The sequence below is a fragment of the Lissotriton helveticus genome, chromosome 5_1, assembly GCF_964261635.1.
Source record: "Lissotriton helveticus chromosome 5_1, aLisHel1.1, whole genome shotgun sequence".
In the NCBI taxonomy this organism is placed as follows: Eukaryota; Metazoa; Chordata; class Amphibia; order Caudata; family Salamandridae; genus Lissotriton; species Lissotriton helveticus.
The window spans coordinates 1,606,912,413-1,606,938,501 of NC_136065.1; positions in this window are offsets into that span (position 1 = coordinate 1,606,912,413).

Sequence of the window (26,089 nt, forward strand, 5' to 3'; positions counted from 1 at the left end):
AGTGGATCAGCAACTGCGCGGACGAACTCGCCCCTCTGAGGACCCCGCCCAGCAGACCCGGCAGCAGAAAAACCCCATGGTTCACCGACGAACTCAAGAGCTCCAAGAAGAACTGCAGAGCCCTCGAGAAAGTATGGAGAAGGGAACCAACAACGGACAACATGACCACCCTCAAGCTCGCCACCCGGAAACACCACCAACTGATCCGCGCCACCAAGAAAAACACATACAAGGACCGGCTGGACAACAACGCACACAACTGCAAGGAACTCTTCAACATCGTGAAAGAGCTCTCCAACCCCAACGCCGGAAACAACGACATCACCCCGTCGCAAGACCTCTGCAACTCCCTCGCGTCCTACTTCCACAACAAGATCGCGGACATACACAACAGCTTCAGCACCCAACCAACGCACGCCACAACCGCAGCAACTCCACCCACCACCACCCTCCGCGCCTGGACTCCGATCAGCACCGAAGACACCATCCGCACAATGAACTCCGTCCACTCCGGATCTCCGACTGACCCCTGCCCTCACCACATCTTCAACAAGGCCGACGCTGTCATCGCACCCCACCTGCGGGACATTATCAACACCTCCTTCGACACCGCCACCTTCCCGGAGAGCTGGAAGCACGCAGAACTCAGCGCTCTTCTCAAGAAACCTACAGCGGACCCCACCGAACTCAAGAATTACCGTCCCATCTCGCTCCTCCCGTTCCCGGCCAAAGTCATCGAAAAGACCGTCAACAAACAGCTGGCCGCCTTCCTCGAGACGAATGGATCCCTCGACCCCTCACAGTCTGGCTTCCGAGCCAACCACAGCACCGAGACCGCCCTCATCGCGGCCACCGATGACATCCGAACCCTGATGGACAACGGAGAAACAGCGGCCCTCATCCTCCTGGACCTCTCCGCGGCTTTCGACACTGTCTGCCACCGCACCCTAGTGCAGCGCCTTGGCAACATCGGAATCCAGGAGAAGGCACTGGAATGGATCACCTCCTTCCTCGACGGAAGAACACAGAGAGTCCGCCTACCACCGTACAAGTCAGAGGCCACCGAAGTCATCTGCGGCGTCCCTCAAGGATCCTCGTTGAGTCCCACCCTCTTCAACGTCTACATGAGCCCCCTCGCGGCCATCGCACGCCAACACAACCTCAACATAATCTCCTACGCCGACGACACCCAGCTGATCCTCTCCCTGACCAACGACCCCGCCGCCGCCAGAGCCAACCTGCACGAAGGGATGAGAGATGTAGCCGAGTGGATGACGACCAGCCGCCTGAAACTGAACTCAGACAAGACGGAGGTCCTCATCCTGGGCTCCTCGCCCTCCGCCTGGGACGACTCCTGGTGGCCCCCCGCCCTGGGCACCGCACCCAAACCGACGGACCACGCACGCAACCTGGGCTTCATCCTGGACTCCTCCCTCTCCATGACCAGACAAGTCAACGCCGTCTCCTCGTCATGCTTCAACATCCTACGCATGCTACGGAAGATCTTCTGGTGGATCCCCACCGAGACCAGGAAGACTGTCACCCAGGCCCTCGTCACTAGCCGACTGGACTACGGCAACGCCCTCTACGCCGGAACCACCGCCAAGCTCCAGAAGAGACTCCAGCGGATCCAGAACGCCTCAGCCAGACTCATCCTCGACATCCCACGAAACAGCCACATCTCCGGACATCTGAGAGACCTGCACTGGCTCCCCGTCAACAAAAGAATCACCTTCCGTCTCCTCACCCACGCACACAAAGCCCTACACGACCAAGGCCCGAGCTACCTCAACAACCGAATCAACTTCTACGCTCCCACGCCACCTCAGATCAACCAGCCACGCCCTCGCCGCCGTCCCCCGCATCCGAAGAGCGACAACAGGAGGAAGGTCCTTCTCCTACCTTGCCGCCAAGACCTGGAACTCCCTCCCTCCCGACCTGCGCCTGACCTAAGACCACCTCGCCTTCAGGAAGAAGCTCAAGACCTGGCTGTTCGAGCAGTAACGGCACCCCCCCCCCTCCTAGCGCCTTGAGACCCTACGGGTGAGTAGTGCGCTCTATAAATGTCTTGATTGATTGATTGATTGGAAGGAGTCAGAGTTGTAGCAGACTAGATAAAAAACGCAACTTAGTATTTTAGACGAACGCACTCCTATATAGTGTATTAATTTACAAGTATACATTTTTTTCCCAATAGCAGGAACGTTTTTATAATCGCTGAAATGTCTGGAATATTACCAATACAGACAGTTTGTAGAAATGTGAAAAGGAACGTGTATAAAAGTGCGATGTTATTTAACTCCAAATTAATATTGTAACAATTACCAATCATAACATCTTTTTTTTTAAATCTTTTAGATGTAGAGCTTCACGATGGATTGTGTAACAAGGATGACGGCAATGGCACAAGAAGAGCAGAGAAGCTTGTTTCTGAAAGAACGACAAGTTATCTGTGAAAGGAGAGAATGTGTAGTATGCAGCGGGTGTGCAAAACACACATTGGGCTAACGGGCTTCAGCTAGAAAGAGATAGCTTCCTGGCCCCACACACAGTCGCACCTGAGTACTTCACTGGTATTTTAAAGACATTTTGCTTGTTAATGAGGCTTGGATGTCCCCCCCTTACAGCCCCTGCAGCTCCACTCTTCTTTTTCCTTGACGTTAAGCCCCCCAAATATTTTATCTAGCCCCCCCGATATTTTTTACTGTGGTTGCGCCTCTGTCTTCATGATCCCCCACCTGTCGTGTGTGTCTCTCCCACATTTTAATGTCCTTTTTTCTCTCTTTCTCTTTCTTACTCTCTCACATCATTTCTCTTCTGTTCTGGATGCTGCTATCTCCAGTCTGCTATATACAACCTTATCTGAGTTGAAGTGGTGAACTCTCTTGATTACACTGAAGGCTTCTTTGACACGTACAGCACCCTCTTTCAATCACGCCAATAGCACTAGGTGAGCAAAGAATTTTGTTTCCGAAACAACAACAAATTATTTGTGAAAAGAGAGACTGGGTACTGTGCAGCAGTTTCACTGTGTAGAAATGTATAATTACCTCCAAGCAGTGACAACAGATAGGTTACAACAGTCTGAGAAACAGATCTACAAGCTTATTGCGCCACTTTTGTGTCACTTTTAACATGGGAAAAGTGGCGCAAGGAGCTTGTAAATCTGCGTCTGACTATTCAAGAAAAAATCTCAACTCCAGACTCTGCGAGACTGTTTTAATGTTTTTTTCTCTCTCTCTCTTTCTCTCTCTCACTCTCTGTGACATAATTTTTCTTTCTCTTTTAAAATTATAGACACTGCTGTCTACGTTGACGTTTAGCAGCAGAGTTGTATTGAAGTTGTGAACTCCAGTGGCCGCAGTGTTTGGCCGCAGTGTTTATACAAGGTAAGTACAGCGGCCTAGATATACAATGCCTCCATTGCAATGCATTAGAAATAATTTGACGTATTTACAATCCCGTTGTGCCACTTTTGTGTCAGTAACGCAGTAGGCACTTCCATATAGACACCACTTGAATGCGGGACTATAACAGAAGTGAAATTTACTAGGCACACTGCACACGTAAAATCGTGGTGTTACCTTCACTTGTAATGCTTCACCTTATTTAGTCACATCTACATAACTTTAAACTCTTTTTTGTTTTGCAGATTACCTACCCAATGTCTTTTGGAGTCCACATCACAATTTGTTTATAATACTGTTTTATTAAAGTTATTTTTCTAGTTGTTTATTACATTATCTTTAAGTTACGTTTACAGTTATTGTTGTTTTAATAAAAGTTAATAAAAAAAACTATTAACTTGTTTTTTTTTGGGGGGGGTGACGGTCCAAAACAAAAATATTTATAATTTGAAATACTATAGTAAGATGTTTGACAGTAGGGTTGAAAAGTACTGGCTGTAAAATAAGTCATATTTTTTCTGGATGGACTACAACATAGAAAGGAAATCAAAGTAAAACAATGTGTACCACATTTACAAACCTCCTGCGACATTTTCGCGTGCAAACCTACCCCCTACAAACATAACTATGAGGTCCTCAATGATGCCCCTCAAACCACAAAAACGACCACCCCCCGGAGATTTCTATATGGTGTGAGGGAGGCTGTGTGGCCCACTGCCTGATGCCCTGGGGTCCGCCACACCCAGACCCGGTTCCTGCAGTGTCCTGGGTTAAAACAGCCATTACAACGCGGTCATAACCACGCGTGACCATCATCACGAATTCATTAGCACACATATGGCTTTACCACGCATGCCCTTACAATGCATGCTTTTACAACTAGTATGTATTTACCACGCATGATAAAGCCATAAGTATGATAATGACTTTGTGGAGACTGACACGCGTTGTAATGGCTGTGGCTTACGTGCTTCAAATTAGATTTAGGTATGCGTGTGACCAATTCTGATAACATCAGAGGCCAAGGACAAACACCGTGGTGTCTGTGGCAGGAAATCTCATCGATGACAGAGAAGATAGGTGGAGGGTAAAATGAAAGTAACAGGTATAATAAAAATAATGGAGGAAAACTACTAAAATGGCGGTGGACGGAGTATGTAATCAACGTTTGGCACCACGGCAATACGTTTCAAATAAATATAGATAGAATATAATTATTAATATATTACAAAAGTATAGCAGCGGATGACACACACGGCCCGGGAAAAGAAGCACCAAATTTAATACCTGAAACGAGGAGAGGTTTGCTTGGCAAACTTGAAGAAAAAGAAAGAAACGTGAGCTTGGAAATGAGACTGCGCATGCGTAGAGAGTACAACTGGTGCACTGAATACTCCTTTGGCACAGCAAATATGGTGCGACACGTGAAGAACTTGCACCCCAACAACTTTGCTCGAGCTGCAACACGGAGGTTGCAGGACAACTCACCTGCTACTACACCAAGCACATCAACTGCTGCAGCAGCATTTTCAGCAAGCAGTCCACACCCATAAATTGATCCTGATTTTGATGAAGTTAAAATTCTATGCATTTATTGCGATAAACTTTTGTGTTATGGGGAACAGTCTATCAACCTGATAAAACGCAGGAAGCAGGTGCATCGCTGTCCTCGACATTAGTTTTTTTTTTATTCTTTTGTTTCTGTTGGACACTTTTTGGGTTCCAGTTCCATTTTTTTGGTTTTAAAAAAAATTGTTGAAAAAACTCAAAAAAATATAAAACTAAAAACACAAAAAAACCCCAGTTCTTTTTAGAACTACCTTCACTGGTCAAAGAACGAACTATATTTCTATGTTAGTGTGTCAAAGTTTGTCAGAATTAATGTGTAGTTGATAAATTAATGAATGAATACATTACTAGTGTATGGTGAATGTGAAAGTGCAGAACTATAAGGAACTGCTACAGTATAAATCTATAAGCTGTTTACCTATAGTATACTGTAGTACCTCCGAAGCACTTGCATGTAACATATGCACATAAATATAATACAAGTCTATTCTTCAATTTGCACTGCTGGTGAAACTGCCTGGATGAATTTCTATGTGTTACGGGTGGATTTACAACCCCCCTGTGCCTCTTTTAACACAGCCGTTGCGTTACTTTTGTGATGCACTGGTGGTGCAAAAAATGTGCCATGGTGTGTAGTATTTACAATGCGACACATCTGGAAGGTGCATCACGTTATAAAGCCCTGCGCCAGAAGGAGGTGATATCACAGTACAGAATAACTGGTATATCTCTGGGGATGGACCACTTATTGTACATCTGCTGATTAGTGTTTTAATGTAGTGAATGGATTCTTTTAGAACAGTGTATAGATGAGCACATAGCGTTGTATGGTCACTACAATACTGAAACAGAAGTGTGATAGTGTTTACTGGAAGTGTAAGGATACAGATTGGGGAATTGAAGATATAAAAGACAAGTTTCCCGGTGCATAGAAAACTACATGCATAGTCCATAGGGGTTTTCTCAGGAACTACTGAACGGATTTACACCATTTAACAAAAAGCACAATCTGCGAACAGAACTCTACCTCTCTGCCAAATTTGGTGTAATTCCGATACCTTATGCGTACGGTATGATTACCAAAATAAAAACAATGAAAAAGGAATTATATAGAATTAAATTTTAATATATTGGGGAAAAAAATGTATCACAAATATAATTTGCAATTTAGTTTTGTTATTATTTTACAATAAGAATATGAAATATAATTTAAGTAATAAAATAAATATAAATATTTGTATTAAAAATGTAAGAAATTAGTATAAAAAGAAAGAAATATAATAATTATTACATTTAAAAATTATCATTTACGAAACCTTTGAAATTCAGTGAAAAAACCATAGGTTTCACACATGTTATAGTTAGGAAATAGCATTTTAAAAACCTTGCAAATTCACTGAAAAAAACCATAGGTTTCACACACGTTATAGTTAGCTGGATATTTCACTCATACAAAACCTTTGAAATTCCCCATGTTATAGTTAGTTCACCTAACTATAACTCGGGCGCCCGCAATGCACTGCTTTTTTTATTGAACATTTTTATTGACAACACGGCAATGGAGAAAAAATACAGATACAGAACATTGGCAAAATAATGGTAGAATGGATGAATCAGTTCGTAGACAGCAAGAACGACATAAAGGGAAATCAATGACAATGGCAGTGGAGCAGAGATAGAGATCTGACAGAATATAACTAATATCGTTGGGATAAATTTAATTTAACATGTTATAAAAAGTTTCCCCATATCTTTTTAAATTTCCTTAACGATTGTACCCCTCTAAACTTGGTCAGGGCAACCTCCATAGAATGTATTTCATTGACCAACAACCACCATTCCAAAACATGAGGAGGATTAGGGGAGATCCATACTCGAGCTATAGTTAATTTTGCGCAAGACATTAGTATAGTAATTAGATTCTGCTCAGAAGAAGAAAAGGGGTGAATGTCTAATAATATCAGAGGAGCCGAGAGTGAAGGTGGCTTGCTCAGTTTCATTTTGAAAACCTTGTCTAATGCTGACCAAAACTCCTTTAACAAAGGGCAAGAAAAAAACATATGTTCTAGGTCAGCCCCATGAAGGTCGCACTTGGGGCACTTAGTACGATCGCCATAGGCAGCATTTAAAGACCATTTAGAAATTACTTCTGGAGTGTAATAAAGCAAACAGGTGGTTTTAAACTGTTGTACCCTTAAACTTGACGAGCGTACAAGATTGTTCAGATTGGAGAGAGAGTGAGCAATCTGGTTAGAGGTTACATTGCACCCCATCTTCAAGCTCCATTTCTCCACTAGTTTAGAGTAGTCGCCTGTCTTATAGGTGTTTAAGCATTCATAACTTTTACTTAATAAAGACTTGGTCGTCAATGAGTAAAAGCAATCCCAAATATCAGAGTCTGAAGGTTCTGAAATTTTCATCTTACGTATTAAAAAGTCGTGGATTTGGATATATTGAAACTTCATTGAGTCTGTAAGTTTAAATACATTTTCAAGTGCCCCAAAGTCTAGGAAACCTTCAGACCCATATAGATCCCCCCAAATTTTTAATTCCATGAGTGGACCATTTATTTGCCCTGCCATCGTTAAAAATCCCAGGGAGACCCGGATTTCCCTACAATTGTAGTCTGGGATGAAAAAACGAAGTGTGGCAAAGAGTCAAGATATTGAACCAGATTTTTGCAGAATCTCTGGCATTCTGAAATTTGACCCTTTTGTAATAGTTTGGGTCATTTAATCTTAACAAAAACATTCTGGAGTCTGAGTTAAGCATAAGGATATGGAAAAAAAACTTGAGTATCAGAATTCAGCAAGGAGCGCAGCCGGCCTAAAAAAGTGGACCAAAAGTATAATTTAAAGTCTGGGAAATTAAGTCCCCCTGCCTCTACTGTCCCTTTAGTAGCGTCAAGGATCTACGAACCTTTTTATATCCCCAAATAAAACTGCTAAATAAACCATCTAACTTCTTAAAGAAAGAGTTTTGAAGTGCTAGGGGTATGGAACGAAATAAGTATAGGAATTTAGGGAGCACTTTCATTTTGATCAGGTTGATTCTACTTATGATGTTTAAAGGAAGTTCATGCCATTTCTTCAGTGACGAAGCAGTAGATTTTAATAAAGCTTCGTAGTTTACGGGAATGATGTCATAGATTTTAGACGAGATTTTAACCCCCAGATAATTAGCAACCTTACATATACCAGTAATAATTCCTTGTGGTTTGTGGTTCACAACTCTTTGTGTTTAATTGATATTTAGTTTGTATCCTGAGACAGCACTGATATATGGCAATATCATCCGCATATGCCGTGATTTTCAATGAGAGAGGGCCATATCTAAACGGTATGATACGCAATTGGAGCTGGAGGGCAGATAGAAAGGGTTCCATTGATAGGGCAAAGAGCAGGGGTGATAAAGGACACCCCTGCCGAGTGCCACGAGAGATGGGGAATACTGAAGAAGTTAGCCCAGCGTAACTGATACTCGCCATGGGTCTGTCATATAGTGCTCTTATCCAGCTAACGAAGGGGCCCCCAAATCCCATGAAAGACAGAGCTGACCAGAGGTAGTCCCATCCCACTCGGTCAAAAGCCTTCTCGACGTCTAGTAAGATCATGCCGAGTGGGATGGACTCCGTCTCGGCTATATCGACAGCAGTAATAGCTGTATTTATGTGAGCCGTGGTGTCTCTGCCTGTGACAAATCCATGCTGCTGTGGGTTTACTATTTTCAGGATATATGGTGCTAATCGATTAGCGAGGATTTTTGCGAAGACCTTGGCATTGGTGTTGATCAGAGATATGGGTCTGTAAGACCCACACTCATCAGCCGGTTTATCTTTTTTAAGAAAAAAAAACAGTTTCGGTGTGCGCCAGGAGCTGGGGGCCTTCCCATTTTCCCCTATATATTGAATTACTTTCAAGAAAAGAGGGATCAATTCTTCGGTGCAGAGTTTATAGAGTTCGACTGGGATGGTATCTTCACCGGCTGCCTTCCCCAATGGTAATGAGGAGATAGCCTGTCTGATCTCTGAACTAGTAATATCTTCAGATAATTGACCAAGCCCTGGTAAGTTGTGTTTCTCTCTAATATTGCTTTCCAAATAATCTTGAATATTTCCAGCATTAGGTTGATCCTCAGGGGTATATAGGAGGGTATAGAATTCCACAAATTGTGCCAATATCTGTGCTGACTGCTCATGTGTAATGTTATTGGAAACCCTAATACTTTTGATCATAGTATAAGCCCTATCCTCCGCAGCTTCATAGGCCAGTATTTTTCCTATTTTATCTCCTCCTTCATAATGAGTAATTTTTAGTTTATGCAGCTTAGCGCTGCTTTTTTCAATAAGAGTAGTTTTCAAATTAGCTTTTAGCCATCTCAATACTAACCCAATCTCGTAAATTTTGGGAGAGCAAATTCGAGCGGCTTCAGCCAAGAGCAGTTCTTGTGACGAAATATTAGAGATCAGTTTAGTATTGGCCTTACGGCGTTCCGAGTTTTGTCTAAGAACACATTGTTGAGTAAAACCTCTAATGTAGGACTTGCAGGCATCCCAGACACTTATGCATGATGTTGAATTAAGATTGAATTGGATAAATTCGGTGATATGTTGCTTGTTGTGTAATATATGCCACATCTGAAAATAAATAGCGAGGAAACAAAAACGTCCTTGGGCCAGCTGGAGATTGCAAATAATCAAAAGTTAACAGAATTGGGTTGTGGTCCGAGGTAACACGAGGACAGATCTCCATTGAATTTGTAGATAAAATATTAGTAGAGGCCCAGGCCTTATCGATACGGGAACATAATTTATGTGGAGCTGAGTAAAATGTATAACCGGGGATCTTTGGAAAAATAGAACGCCAAATGTCCCTAATATTAAGTAATCGGCCAATTTCTAAAATAGCTGCGGGTACTTTACGCATGCGCTGAAAAGCGCCCTGTCTAGTGGTGTCTAACCGATATTCCATGATACAATTGAAATGCACTGCTGATGACGTCACATATTACATCACTCATGACATGGTCAACAGTGCAACAGTAGGTCTTGGTTTTAAATTGAGCAGACGCACGGCAATGATTAAATATTAAAGGTTTTGCCAGTGGTCGTTTAGCTCTTTTTTAGTCTGTAGAAGCAAACAAACTGTGGCATTTTTGCTTTGGTAGTAGGGGGTCAGAATTGGGTTGAATGCCATGTTTTTCCAAGTGCGTGTTTTACCTTTTTCACACTTTCAAATTATTTGTGCACTTTTTTCACAATATTTCTTTATGGTTTTGGAGGTTGCCAATGATGAGAACCGGAAAACACTGGTCAGAACCTACCAGCAGCTCCCATGGTGGTGTTTCCGTGAGGTACCTTCAAAACAAATTTTTCTTTGTTGCGGTATGCACATTGACTTTTTGTTGTGAAATATAAATGTTTGTTTGTATACATGGGAATGACACTAAACAACTTTTAAAACTTAGGATAGGATCACCTAGATTGGACAGCATTATATATGCTGGTACTAAAATATTAGAAAAAACAACATTTGATGCACAGAATGCAGAACAATGTCATACATTCACCCCAGTACAGAGATATGGGCCTAAATCCATCATTTTTTTGCACTCCAAACCACCCCAATTCAGACATGGCCATATGCAAATCAGCCTTGACCCTGTGCCTCATGGGAACAGTGCAGCCCGAACTGCCAAGCCATGTCTTCCCTGGACCGGAATCAAGCATCCTAGGAGCGGTTTCTGGCTATCAGCCGTCATCAGCCAGGATAGCTTGACTCCAGTGGTGTGGAGAGCACGGGACTCACGTCTGAGCATACCCGTCCCACTCGGGGTGACAAATGCAAAAACAATAGTTGATGGACAGAATGCAGAACAATATCATACATTCATCCCAGTACAGAGATCTGGGCCTAAATCCATTGTTTTTTTGCACTCCACACCACCCCAGTTCAGACATGGCCATATGCATATCAATACAAAAGGTGATGATGGACGGAGCGTTTGAGCAAATCAAACACTCACCCCCAGTCAACTGATCTGGCTTTAATCCATCACCATTCTTTAGCTCACTCAGCCACCCCAGTTCAGACATGGCCATATGCAAATCAGTCTGACCCTGTGCCTCATGGGAACAGTCCAGCCCCAACTGCCAAGCCATGTCTTCCCTGGACCAGAAACAAGCATCCTGGGACCGGTTTTGTAATCATAATCCTCATCAGCCAGGCTATCTTGAATCCAGTGGCCAAGTGAGCAAGAGACTCACGTATGATCATACCCTGCCAACTTAGGGCGAACAAAGCGATACAAAAGGGGATGATGGACGGAGCGTTTGAGAAAATCAAACACTCACCCCCTGTCAACTGATCTGGGTTTAATCCATCACCATTCTTTAGCTCACTCAGCCACCCCAGTTCAGACATGGCCATATGCAAATCAGTCTGACCCTGTGCCTCATGGGAACAGTCCAGCCCGAACTGCCAAGCCATGTCTTCCCTGGACCGGAAACAAGCATCCTGAGACCGGTTTCGGATTCATAATCCTCATCAGCCAGGCTATCTTGAATCCAGTGGCCAAGTGAGCAAGGGACTCACGTCTGAGCATACCCTGCCAACTTAGGGCGAACAAAGCGATACAAAAGGGGATGATGGAAGGAGCGTTTGAGCAAATCAAACACTCACCCCCAGTCAACTGATCTGGGTTTAATCCATCACCATTCTTTAGCTCACTCAGCCACCCCAGTTCAGACATGGCCATATGCAAATCAGTCTGACCCTGTGCCTCATGGGAACAGTCCAGCCCGAACTGCAAAGCCATGTCTTCCCTGGACCGGAAACAAGCATCCTGGGACTGGTTTCGGATTCATAATCCTCATCAGCCAGGCTATCTTGAATCCAGTGGCCAAGTGAGCAAGGGACTCACGTCTGAGCATACCCTGCCAACTTAGGGCGAAAAAAGCGATACAAAAGGGGATGATGGACTGAGCATTTGAGCAAATCAAACACTCACCCCTAGTCAACTGATCTGGGTTTAATCCATCACCATTCTTTAGCTCACTCAGCCACCCCAGTTCAGACATGGCCATATGCAAATCAGCCCTGACCCTGTGCCTCATGGGAACTGTCCAGCCCGAACTGCCAAGCCATGTCTTCCCTGGACCGGAATCAAGCATCCTAGGACCAGTTTCTGGCTATCAGCGTCATCAGCCAGGATAGCTTGACTCCAGTGGTGTGGAGAGCAGGAGACTCACGTCTGAGCATACCCGTCTCACTCGGGGTGACAAATGCAAAAAACAACAGTTGATGGACAGAATGCAGAACAATGTCATACATTCACCCCAGTACAGAGATCTGGGCCTAAATCAATCGTGTTTTTGCACTCCACACCACCCCAGTTCAGACATGGCCATATGCAAATCAGCCTTGACCCTGTGCCTTATGGGAACAGTCCAGCCCGAACTGCCAAACCATGTCTTCCCTGGACCGGAATCAAGCATCCCAGGACCGGTTTCTGGCTATCAGCCGTCATCAGCCAGGATAGCTTGACTCCAGTGGTGTAGAGAGCACGGGCCTCACGTCTGAGCATACCAGTCCCACTCTGGGTGACAAATGCAAAAACATCAGTTGATGGACAGAATGAAGAACAATGTCATACTTTCACCCCAGTACAGAGATCTGGGCCTAAATCAATCGTGTTTTTGCACTCCACACCACCCCAGACCGGTTTCTGGCAACCAGCCGCAATCAGCCAGGATTGCTTGACTCCAGTGGTGTGGAGAGCACGTTTTGGGTATGCTCACGAAGATTGTCCCATATTAGAGCAGGTCATTTTATGTGATTGTATACTTTGAGTGGAGGGTGACCTGTTCTAGATCCCTCTTAATCTCTTTGTGGTGTATGATGTTATATGTAAGTAACCTTGGGTAGATACAATATAAGTTGCTTATACTTTGTGTAGTTTTCAGATACTAATGCATATAAGAGGGATTACATTCTGCTTATGTGGAAATATACTTGATATTGGATGGGTGAGTATTTTTTTATGATCATCTTACTCAAAGTTATTAAATACTGATTGTTTTGATTCTTATTTTTGATTTTCGTATAAAGTGGTCTTTATTTGTAATTGAGGTACATTGGTTGTGGCCATATTAACAGACTATGGTATGTTGTGGGTGTAAACTATTGTTTTTAATTTAATCTCACACGTGTTGATGGAGAGGCAATTTGCATGCATCACACTTGATAGAAATTGTAACATACTGTATTAGTAGCTGCATAATTGTGTTCTGTAAATAAATGTTAGTTGAAGAATTGATGAGTTTCCACACATGTTGTTTCTACTTGATTATTAACATTGCATATGTATCATGTCACATGGTGATAAGTAGTGATAGAATTTGATTATAGAATGTTTATTTATTGGGTTAATTACTCCTTTAGTTATTTGGGACTTTCTGTTGACTATTTGCCCATATGAATTTGTGGGTGATACACCATCTCTACAAAACCCGTGTTGGCTAAAAGCTTAGGATTAATAGCTGTTTGTAGGCCAGAAAGTTGAAGCCTAAAGATCAAATGAAAAGATAGAATGTTGATGTAATTACTGTGGACACTTTAAGTTCGGTGCTCAAAGGGAAATTTTGAATATTTGAACTTGTATGGTTCTCAAAGTCTGTTTGGTGGCCACCTTTTCCTTTAGTGCACTGCATTATGGATAATATCTGATTTTCGAACTGTAAGTGTGTGCCACAAGTTATACCCAGCCACCAAGGGAGTTGTTACCTAGGGTTCTATGTTGTCTGCCATGAGAACGTGTAGTCACATATTTTTATTGAGGATAAAGACTCATTCCAACTAATGTTGCCATTAATAAATTCACCCAACTATTTATGAATATTCAGTGGTGACTTTAATTACATGCCCATTCTTTATATATGTAACAAACCAGTCCATCTACTAATGATTGCTTTACATATATATAATGAAATGTGTAATTTTTCATTCAACAGAATATACACTTGGGACCCTATTCACAAACCTAATTTTGTAGTATGTTTAGTGATACTACAATATTAATATTCATAAAAAACAATATGCTATTCACAAATCTACATGCTGCAGAGATCTCTGTACATGTACACCTACTTTTTAGCAGCAATAATGGAACGGTCACAACAGAGTAGCTTGAAAATGGTGAATGCTTGCTATTTAATGGAAGTAGGAAGAGTAAGGAAAAATGAAACACATTTAAAGAAGTTCTGTATGTGTGGAAATCTAATCAGGCTTTTCTGTAATCAGAAATGGGAGAACTTCGCTAAGTAGTGTGATCTCAGCTGAGGAGAGGCAGTGTTGGAAAAGGATAAAGATCAATATTTCTGAACAAGAACTGAGGTCTCCATTGGGCAAACATCTGTCTGACATTCCTCTGAAAAGCAGTTGTTCTTGCATCAGCCTACCTTGGTTTCTGTGTTAGCCATGGGCTAAAAAATATACCAAAACAATTCAATCATTCTGAAACTTACATCCTTTCAAGTCCTACATTGATACCCAATTAGTCCCACTTTATTCAACCTCTATATGTAACCATTGGCTAATATAGTTCAGAAATGTGAATTATCCATCGTATCATATGAAAATGGTACTCAATTGGTAGTATCTGTGATGGGGAGCACTCAGTCCAATTACAACCAACTGGCCCCCTCCATGGTAAAAGTAGCTAAATGGATGGTCATTTCTAGCTTAAAGTGGAATGGAGATAAAACAAAATAATGTTCTTGGGCAACAGTTTTTTACCTAGGTCTATCATCAACTGGCCACTGGAACTTGGCAGCCCCCCTACTCCAAAAAGCTACATAAAAAGCCTGGGAATTTGGTTAGACCTCCATAGAAATACAAGTTAAAATAACTGGCAGACACCTGCTTTGGGATACTCTGCATGCTTCGGAAGATAATAACCCTTATCCCTGAACAAACTCGGAGAACCGTTGTAGAGGCAATAGTAGTCTCTCGACTGGACTACGGGAATTCCGTCTTTTGGGGCCCCCCTAAATTGTAGTGAACAGTCTACAGGTGGTTCAAAATGTGCAAGCCAGGATACTCCGAGGCATAACCTGACAAGAATCAGCGAACGCTTCATTGAAATTGTTTCACTGGCTGACGATTCAAGCTAGGATCATATTCAAATCTTTATGTCTAGCCCATAAAGCCATTAACTGCAAGCGAAAAGCTCTACTGAGAACACTCATCACCCCATATGTCCCCGGAAGGTCTTTGAGAGCTTCCTTAGACCTACTCATGAAGACAACAAGGATAAAAAGATCCAGATTGGGAGGAGGAAAAATAAAAAATGTGGCTCTTCCCTCATGGTTCCTCATTACCCTCACACACCATTGCCTCTCCGCAACGCTGGGAAGCCCTCGGACAGTTATGCACTTTAAAAATCCATAAACATAAACATTACAAGTGCTGCAATTGAATTTCAAGCAACTGCACCAGCAATAGGAAACCTTTCCATCACCTTCACAGAAAACATGATTTGGATTTATTTTCTAATTGTAATTCACGTAATGTAATTTACTGAATTCACTGTCCATGCAATCTGACTTACATTGGCCAGACCTGACAGAAGGTGAAATCACACATCAGCCAACACAGGTGCACAATTCACAACAAAATACTCACTGCTCTTTGAGTTGATCACTTTTTTAAAGGCCAAACAGACCAGGAATTACATTTTTTAGCCATTCATTGATGTACTGAATAATCCCCCAAGAGGAGGGGACATTGACTTAATTTTAAACAGAGTTTAATGCAGGTGACTTTTCAACTGCCAATCTATAACTAATGCATTGAACACAGTAGACAAATGTAATGTGATAATGTAATTCCTCTTCGCGTTTTCTCAGGCAGATTATTTTTCTTTCTCCATCAGCTGACTTTACAGGTCATAATATACAAAGTTGATGTTCTTGGCTGGTGTGTTTCTTACAGACATATTTATGTATTCACTTAGATGACACTAAATTAGATATATTCATATATGTCTGTAGTTTGTGACTTGTATCTAATTGTTATCATTTATTTATTATTGTATGTTTTAAAATATGGTTTTGGTGCACTCATTTATATCCTGTTCACAATATGTCATGCACTTAATCATAATACTGTGTATGCGCTTTTTGGTGGTAATTCCTCAAGAATCATTTTCTTTGCTGCAATACCCAAATATACTCAGAAACCTTGCTGTCTCCTCTAATTCTGATCAACCTATGAACATTGTTTTCTTATTGTAGCGTTGCCTTCACACTCTCTTATGTTCTTACTGAGACTGTCTGTGACTTGTGCTGACTCCACCTTGACTCAGGACTTTGTTTCCAGGAAGCCTGTGTCGGACACCAATTGCTCAGTGCAGCTCTGTGCACAGCCGGAATGAGCTTCAAATTTAAAGGCCACTCCAAGGTACATAGTCACTTCCTGGATTATTTCGAAGAGAGCACGCAACGCTTGCATACAGGGCTGCATCTCAGATGGCTCCCTAACACTCTTACTTGAACCTGACAATATTGACGCAATGGCATCGAGCGCCCTTGTCCTGCACCTCAGAATTTCCTTCATTCTTGAGAAATCAGGATCTGATTTACTCGTCCACTGCAAGCATCTACTCTTTGCTGCCCGTGTTCTTTTCTTTTTGGAAGTATGTCCTTCAGCCCTGGACCACCACCAGGGGCGTAGCTAGAGCTTGTGGCGCCCGGGGCTATCCCTCAGATTGCTGCCCCTGGGATGGAGGGGCTCTGGGGAAAAAAGACGGCGAGCACTTGCATGAGGTCCAACAGACACGTAGTTCCGCCGCTAATAGTTCTTCATCATACGCACCGTCGGGCTCTCATATCAACATTGATCAGTGAAATCCCAGGCTGTGCAATGCCTTTAAACCTATCAGCCACTCATGGCTTTAGGCAGAGCAGCTCCTAAAACTGACTTTGCAATGGATCACTAATGGGCACTATAACGAGCTCCTTAAATTTCAAGGCAAAAGCATGGATCAATATCTCAATAATGCTCAAAGTGTGAACAAAAATATATACACCTTTCTAAATAATGGCCATAAAAAAACCCTAAAGATAATCAATGTCAGCAATGCAGTTCCTGTTTACAGCACAGAACACCGTGTCAACGACGCAGATGTTTACAGTTCATCTTCATTACATCTTTCATTACATGAGTATTTTCTATTTTTCGATTTATGAGCTATATCGTTCCTAGACAACAAATTAACTTCTATTCAAATAAGAAGGCATCCTGTACCTTTCTTCTGACTAATAGAATTGAGTCTACACACATATGTTTTGAAATAAGATTGAAGTAGAACATAAATAAGTCCCACAGGACTATTGATGGAATGTAATACAATTACCATGCTTCTCGTTGGCATATAGGGTTCTCCATGTCCTGTTCACACGGAAACAGAATTGGGGCAGCTCTGGGGAGTATAAAGTTGCATACTGCTTATGGTGCATGTTTTACATGAGATCTCTATCATTGTGTATATGTGGAAGAATAATACTAGCTAAGCTCAGAGACACCCCTGCCTGATACTGTATTGGTTGTAAGATAGGGCAAACAGACTGGGGTCAGCACTAGGGAGTAGTGTGTGTGCATGCTACTTATGGAGCATGTTCTACATGAGATCGCTCAAAACAAGGGTACCATTTAGTGTGTATGGAAAAATGCTACTGGCTACGTTTTGAGACACTCCTGCCTGCTGCTGCCCTTGGAGAAAGAAGGTTCACACAGAATGGGAGTATGCCTCTCAATAAGAGAGTCAAGGTAGAGGTAACATCTAGTATATATGGGATAATGATAAAGGCAAGGCTGAGAGACATCCCTAACTATTACTACACTGAGACAAAGAAGATAGAAAAAAATGGGACATCATAGGGGAGACATGTGTGTTTCTGTTGTGTACAGCATATCGTGCACGCCTCTACATGAGTTCTCTCACAGCAGAGGTACCATCTAGTATGTATGGAATCTCATACATTATTGTGCTTTATGTATCATCATGCATTCATTGGAAATGCACGATAATTAACTTTCTCCAGTGCATTTTCAATACCCTACCCTTTGTCAGACACAGTCCCACCTTCTTTGCATATGCTGCTCCACCAGCCAGTTTATCCCGACCACGATGGCGGCCTCGTGTGTTGTAGATTAGAGGATCCACACGTACAGCGGAGTGACCCTTGGAAAGTTGACAGCTTGTGGAAGAGACTAACTTGGATGTGAATGAAGACGCACCTCTGCCAGGGAGTCATAAGAAATAGTGATTGTACACTAAATGATTGTTCTTCTGCCGCTGCCGGATTGAGCTTGCTTGTTGTTTATCGCCCTGTCCTGAAGAGGCCAGACCTATTGGAAGGCCGAAACGCGACCGTGTCGACAGTTTCCATACGGACGAGTCTTTCTATGAAAATTAATTTTGGAAATGAATGCTTTGCGACACACTTTTGGATTTAGGTTCTGCAAATCTGTGCACTGAACCAGTGGTGTCAGACTACCTCCTAGTGCACCCCCTAGAGTCAATAGGAGGGCACTTAGCTGTTGCTACATTTGTTCCTTGAGGGTTAAAAACTATTTAGTTTTTTTGTTTTGCCTTTCATTTTTGTCAAAATTGTTTGTGTTGTTTACTGTTGTACATAGGTGTGTATAGATATATGTATATAGTGTTGTATGATGTATTAAGCATTGGCTAAACACTTCTTGTTTGGTAAGAGAAAAAAAGAGAATGAGAAATAAGAGAAAAATAATTTATGCTGATTACAAAAAAATAAAAATGTGTAATCATGTCCCCGTGGATGAGTGATGAAGTACAGAATGTTTGATTAATTTCATAATGCACATTTGGCATAAAATGGGTGAATTAGTAGTCTCCTATTTTTAAAGATCGTAGTATTTGTTCCTCCTTTCTCCATTTTTCTTGTTTTTTGCTCCACCACACTTAGTCTTAACAAACAAGGTGCCTCGAAAGCAGATCAGAATTGAAGGCGGTATGACATAGTGTGCCTAATAGGGAATCTTGTGTGAAACATAGCTCATCAGTAACAAACATCTTATCTAAAGCCAGAATGCCCAAAGGCTTGAATGCTTGCTTTACAACTGCAGATGTTACAGTGTGCATTTAAAAGCAAGCATTTACAATGCAATAGGTCTCGGGTTAGTTAAGTTTGAGCTATTGGCATTGCTAAATAGTGCAACACCAACTGCAACAAAAGTCTATAAATTGTACGCCAAAAAAATGTGTGTAGCAATGGTGGCATGCTGCGCTTTATATTAATATTTTTAAAAGTAAAGTGTGCCATACTGATATTGCTACAATAGTTAATTGTGGATGCGTTAACAATTGATGTGTGCACTGATGGCTGGTGGTGTGTGTGTGTGTCTGTAGAAATTGTGCACTGATGGCGGGTGGTGTGTGTGCCTGGTGGAAGTGTTCACTGCGAGCTGGTGTTGTGTGTGCCGGGTGGAAGCGTGCACTGATGGCTGGTGGTGTGTGTGCCTGGTGAAAGAGTGCAGTGACGGCTGGTGGTGTGTGTCTGTTGAATGGGTGCACTGACAGCTGGTGGTGTGTGTGTGCTTGGTGAAAGCGTGCACTGATGGCTGGTGGTGTTTGTGCCCCATGAAAGCGTGCATTGATGACTGATGGTGTCTGTGTTTGGTGAAAGTGTGCACTGATGGTGTGGTGTTGTGTGTGGTTGTGTGTGTGGTTGTGGTTGTGTGTGTGTGTTGTTGTGTGTGTGTTGTGTGTGTTATGTTTGTGTGTGTGTGGTTGTGTGTGTTGTGTTTGTGGTTGTGTGTGTCGTGTTTGTGGATATGTGTGTGGTGGTGTGTATGTGTGTGTGTGGTTGTGTGTATGGTTGTGTGTGTGAGTGTGTGGTTGTGTGGCACCTCCCTGCCCTCACCTGGGTCCTGCAGCTCCCGCCAGTCTCTTCACCAGAGGGCAGTGGTCCTTTCAGCCCCCCACACACACACACGCACACCCATGTGCGTGCACTTGTGAGGTGCTAGTGCACAGGTAATGGGTGTGTTCCTGTCCACCCCGCACCTCCCTGCCAGTCTATGACATGGGGCCAGCGGTCCTCTCAGCCTCCCACCACACACACACACACCCAAGTGTGTGCATGTGCATTGGCCCGTGAGGTGCTAGTGCACAGGGAACGGGTGTGTTCCTGTCCACCCCGCACCTCCCTGCCAGTCTATGACATGGGGCCAGCGGTCCTCTCAGCCTCCCACCACACACACACACACACACACACACACACCTAAGTGCGTTCGTGCGTGCACATTGGACAGTGAGGTGCTAGTGCACAGGTAATGGGTGTGTTCCTGCTCAGCCCGGTTGTGATTCAAAGCCAGTGAGGGAGCTGACGGGACCGGCTCTGGGAGGGGGTTCACGACTCATGAGGCAGAGAGTTTCCGGGAGCAGGGAGCACCCTGAGGCTTATGTAACACCTGCATCATCAGCCCAGGCGCTATCTCTGCTCTTCTCAGCGAGGACTGGGCCAAAAACCTACCCCGCTGATTCTCTCCACCCACCCGTTCCATTTATCCACTGCTGCGAGTTCACGATTCATTGTTTCCAATTATTATCCATTGCCTTCGCTCGTTCATTTACTCTCCAACTAACCTCTGATGTCAACCAAGCCTTGTTTGTGCCCAGTTGAGATATGCGCTGGCGTCTTTTAAACTATGTACGTCTTCTCGTTGAAGTCCAGTTTAGTGGGGTAAAAAAACTAGGCCCGGTGGAAGCACAGGAAATGGTCCCACGTTACAAGTTAAGCAGTGAATTAGGTGCAGACTTCACTCCACTCACCCCTTCAACACTAGCCAGCCACTCGCCATCGGAGGTGACCATTGCAACGTTCCCACACCAGGCCCCCTCACTCACCAGTGGCCGCTCGCTCCTCGGAGGAAAGGACGGCTGCTTCTGTCGGCAGCCCCGGCAGGGGGTAACGGCCTCTGCTTCGGTCTCCCGGTGTCTCCGGTGTTGATTGACACTCCTCCCGCACCTCACCGTGTCGCGCTGTTCAACGGTTACCTCATCAGAGCCCAGCATACGTGATCTGAGCATGCCCAGTGCAGGCGACGCGCAGCGGCAGGACTTTCTCGATGCCGGCCAGGAAGAGAGCAGTCATCGGCGCGCGGCGGGGATGCAGGCGCCGTGAGCGTGCGCGTGACCAAATCCACGCGTGGCCAGCACTTGTCGCTCCCTCTCCCATTAGGAATGCTGGCCGTGTGCCCAGCTCTTGTCTCCTTTTGGCGGCTTTGGCGGCAGAAAGGATTGCAATAAGTTCTCTGCCGAGAACGCGCTTCGCGCGTCTCTAGGCCGAGACCTAAAAAGGATGTACGTGGGAAGGCTAAAGTTAAAGCAGCCAGGTTTTCAAACCCTTGCGGAAGGCGCAAAGAGAGGTCTCCTCTCCCAAAGAGACTGGTAAGGAATTCCATAAAGTTGGTCCCAGATATGAGAAAAACAGACCTCTCATACGAGCTAGTCTGATTTTTGAAACAAACTGGATATGGGCGAGCACAGGGGGAGAGAGAGATGCTAACGCTGAACCAAAGTCTGAAGGTATTTAGGGGCTGAGCCTGTTTTGATTCTAATCATATAACACCTTAAAGTTCACTTGATTCGACACCGTCAGCCAGTGCAAAACTCGTAGAATTCCCAAGCCTCTGGATGGTCAATTTATCGGGTCCCAGATATAGGAAATTTCCTTAATCCAGTCTTGAAGTAACTAGGGCTGGATCACAATTCTATGTGCCAGGAGAGGAATCAGCCATAAATCTTCTTTAACGATTTCAGGACTGCAAAACAGGTGGACGACACCTTGGCTACTTGTTGTTTCATTGACAGATGTTCATCTACAATGAAACCCAGGTTCTGAACATTGTTCACCAGCGGGGGCAGAGCTCCAAATTCTGGGGGCCAGTGTTGCAGTTCCCAAAAGTCATGTCTTTGCCCAAGGATCATAACTTCGGTCTTATCACCATTTAATTGCATCTAGAGAGCAACTTCGTTCAATTCTAACTTAAGGTCTGAGGGCTTGTGTCCTTGTGACAAGGAGAGGGAAAAAATAATCTGAGTGTCCTCAGCTTAGGAGAAAAGGGACAGTGCTGCACTTTCGACAATCTCTGCTAAGAGGCGGACATATCATGTGAATAACAGTGGACTCAGCACCGAGCCCTGTGGGACTCCATATGAGAGTTGGAGCAGGTCATCGCTGAGGAAACCGGGAAGGTCCGGTCCTTGAGAAAGGAACAAAACCATTCCAAGGCTAATCCATCCAGTCACAGTAGGGCTCTCACCAGGATATGATGGGACACCGTGTCGAAAGCGGCGCGGAGGTCTAATACGATGAGTGCTGCAGTTTCACCTTCATCTAAGCAGTGCCTTAGCATTTGTCACCCCCAAAAGAGTTGATTCAGAAGAGAAACCAGCTCTAAAACCAGATTTAGAGGTATGAAGAAAGTTCTGGGATTTAAAAAAGGCGGCCAACTGACCATTGACCTGCTTCTACAAAATTTTAGAGGACGTGTATGCATGAATTTTAGAGAAAGTGTATGCATCAAGTAACATCTCTCTTACCCTCTGCATTAAAATAATCAGGAGAGCATCTGTATTATAATTCAAAATAAATTCAGGAGAGGTGAAAAAGCTCCGTACTGAATCGGAATATCACTTTTTTTAAGTAACAATGTTACACTCCCAAAGTTTTTTCTTTTTTTCCTTCGCAGGCTTGCATTTCATAACATCCGTATACAGGGGCATATTGGGAAAATATAAAAGAGGTGGCTGCTGGCATGAGTTGGGCTCTGTTACAGCAACAGAACGTGGTGGCTCACGACTGGATATGCATGGGAATAGCTCATCCGTAATCTTTATTAGAAACGTGTGCCATTTTGCAAACACTACTAAACTCAATAAATCTGGAAAATTGTACTTTGTTGAGGAAGTGAAAAACCTTAACTACTATCTGGATGTTTCACACTTAAAGATGTGCTAACAAATACTTTGTAACTAAAATGACATGTGCAAAGAACGTTTGCACTGGGCTGAAATCATACTTGTAAAGATTCCCAGAGCCAGGCTAGTAAGAGTGATAGTCTAAATATTTTTTTATCAGTGCCATCAGTCATTGGACCCAAAGTTGAAACAAAACAAACATAAGATGGTGTCGATCGGTCTGCACTAGTTCGGCGTCACAGTGTAATATGTTTGTATGTATAAGAATGTTCAATTATTTGCTACATTGTGGCTTGCAAGCTAGACACTGATGCTACCCATCTACACTCTCTCCTCCATACAGTTAAAGAGGCAGCTGTGCACAAACCTTCGTGGATTTAACCTTCACATTTTGTCGGGTAGGGGCTGAAAAGGAATGTGAACAACTTGCTAAAGGATTTTAGGCTGTTTGCAGCATGTAGTTCCCCAGTGAGACTTAACACCACTTTCTCAAAAACCTGGTTGGCCCGGACAGCTGTCAATTTGATAAAAAATTTAGTATCCACAAGTCCGTGTTTCCAATAAAAGCGCCTTAATGCTGGGGGATGTTTATAGTTTTTGTTCAGCTTTGACTATAACCAGGATGGAATTTAGATAATGAGGATCACTACAACAGGAAAGTGGGGCCATGCTAATACCCAAAACAACTGTTAGCAAAGCCACCAGAACTGACCTTGACAGGCTTCCCATATCTTTTTGTGCAAACATAAGCAATATGCAAAAGAAAATGAGTAAAGTAATATTTTTAAAAACATAAAATAAAAGGGTGGTCTTGCAGCCCAATCATACCAACCTGTATGCTGACACCAGTACAAAAAAATGCCTGTCACCATCCCCTCCTTCCGTTCCCCGTGCAACTGACAGTGTACTCACCCATGGTGTCCCCCCGGTGGAGGGCGGCAGTTCCCGGTGTGCAGAGAGGGCAGCAGAGAATGGCAGCGGCTGGGGAGGAGAAAGAGGCGGCGTGTGATTACTCCAGGCTCTGCTACTGCCTCAGCTGCAGGGGCGCGCGCGCAGCCATGGACGGCGGCTGCGTGCGAGCACTGGCACACGCTCCCATCATGAGCTGAGGGCGAGAAGCTCCAGTTACAGGGCGAGGAGAGCGCGCACGTACGGCCACTTGAGAGGCAGGGGTGGCACGCGACTGAGGCAAGCCTGGTGTGTTCGGTTGAGAGAGGGTGCCCCTCCTTAGGCCCTTGGTGACTTGTTGGGTTCCTGTAGACGACTGTGCACCTGCCCGTCCTTGTGCAAGACAGTCTGCCCAGTGCTCACCCTCATTTGGCGAACGTCACCATATTTAAACAAGGGAGCAAGAAGACACGCCGAGACGAGGTAGGAAGGGGGGGATCTGTGTGCGTGCATGTGTGTATGCGCGGCGGCGGGGGTGTGGGGGTTCTGTATGTGTGTGTGTGTGTGAGTGTGTGTATGCGCGGCGAGGGGGGTCTGTATGTGTGTGTGTGCGTGCGTGTGAGTCTGCTTCCAAGGAGCCATGGGAGACAGGAAACGCGTGCGACCTGATCCCAGTTCCAAGGTTGCGCGTGCACCTCACTTGTCTCCGGTCTCCCTTGACTCCTTGAAAGCAGAAATGATTGCAATAGAGTCTCGGAACGACAGATCGCTTCGCGATCTGTTTCGCAGTCCGAGACCTAAAAAAAAGACTAGAGATTCCAGCTTCCAAGAAGCCTTCAGCTGTCACGACAAGAAGCGGCCATATTGGAAAATTAAATTGCTATATTTACGACAGGAATTGCAGAGAAAAAAATGGTTTATGTACATAAATACTTAATTGTAATATTTAATTCACTTTTATTATTTCCTTTTTATAATTATGTAGATTTTTTAAATTTCAAAAGTATAAATATTCACGGAGTTTATAGAACAGTTAGCCCATTATTATACGTGTTTAAATTATATCTGTATATGAAAAGGTCTGAATGAGCAAAACTTGTATTCGGCTTTCTCGTACATGGAGATTCCCCGCTTGTTCTAACAACGGCAGGCATTTCAGCGTCTAAAGAGCTGCGAGCAGCTTGCTCGCCCTTCTTTTATGTCTATGCTGTTGAAGTCCCCAGAATGAGTGAATCTGTGGATGCGGGCACCAGTGCACGCTGTAGGCTGCGGACATGCCTCCAAAGGGGAAAGGTGGTGCAAAAAGCAGCAAAGGTACTGTGAATGAACAGTCATGTAATCCTCTGTTAACTACTGTATTTTAAGGTTGAACAATAAATACATTTTGGTTAATTTACTTGCTCCGTTCACGAGTTGCGGGGGCGCACGCGCAGCCGTGGACGGCGGCTGCGTGCGAGCACTGGCACGCGCTCCCATCATGAGCTGAGGACGAGAAGCTCCAGTTACAGGGCGAGGAGAGCGCGCACGTACGGCCACGTGGGAGGCAGGGGCGGCACGCGACTGAGGCAAGCCTGGTGTGTTCGGTTGAGAGAGGGTGCCCCTCCTTAGGCGCTTGGTGACTTGTTGGGGGCTTGTAGATGACTGTGCACCTTCCCGTCCTTGTGGAAGACAGTCTGCCCAGTGCTGAGCGCGAAGACACGCCGAGACGAGGTAGGAGGGGGGGGGGGCTCTGTGTGCGTGCGTGTGTGTATGTGCGGCGGGGCGGGGGGGGTTCTGTATGTGTGTGTGTGTGAGTGTGTGTATGCGCGGCGAGGGGGGGGTCTGTATGTGTGTGTGTGCGTGCGTGTGAGTCTGCTTCCAAGGAGCCATGGGAGACAGGAAGCGCGAGCGACCTGATACCAGTTCCAAGGTTGCGCGTGCACCTCACTTGTCTCCTGTCTCCCTTGACTCCTTGAAAGCAATAATGATTGCAATAGAGTCTCTGAACGACAGATCGCTTCGCGATCTGTTTTGCAGTCCGAGACCTAATGACTCTATTAATCCCTGCTCCTAAAGCAAAACCTTTCCACATTTTCAAAATCACACATCCAGACACAATGAATCATACGTTTGTGAATTAGTGCATAGAAAATGTTACATAAGGCAAAGAAGACCAAAAGGTGTAAGATTCATATGCCACCCATGCTGGTAGGCACTTGTTAAGA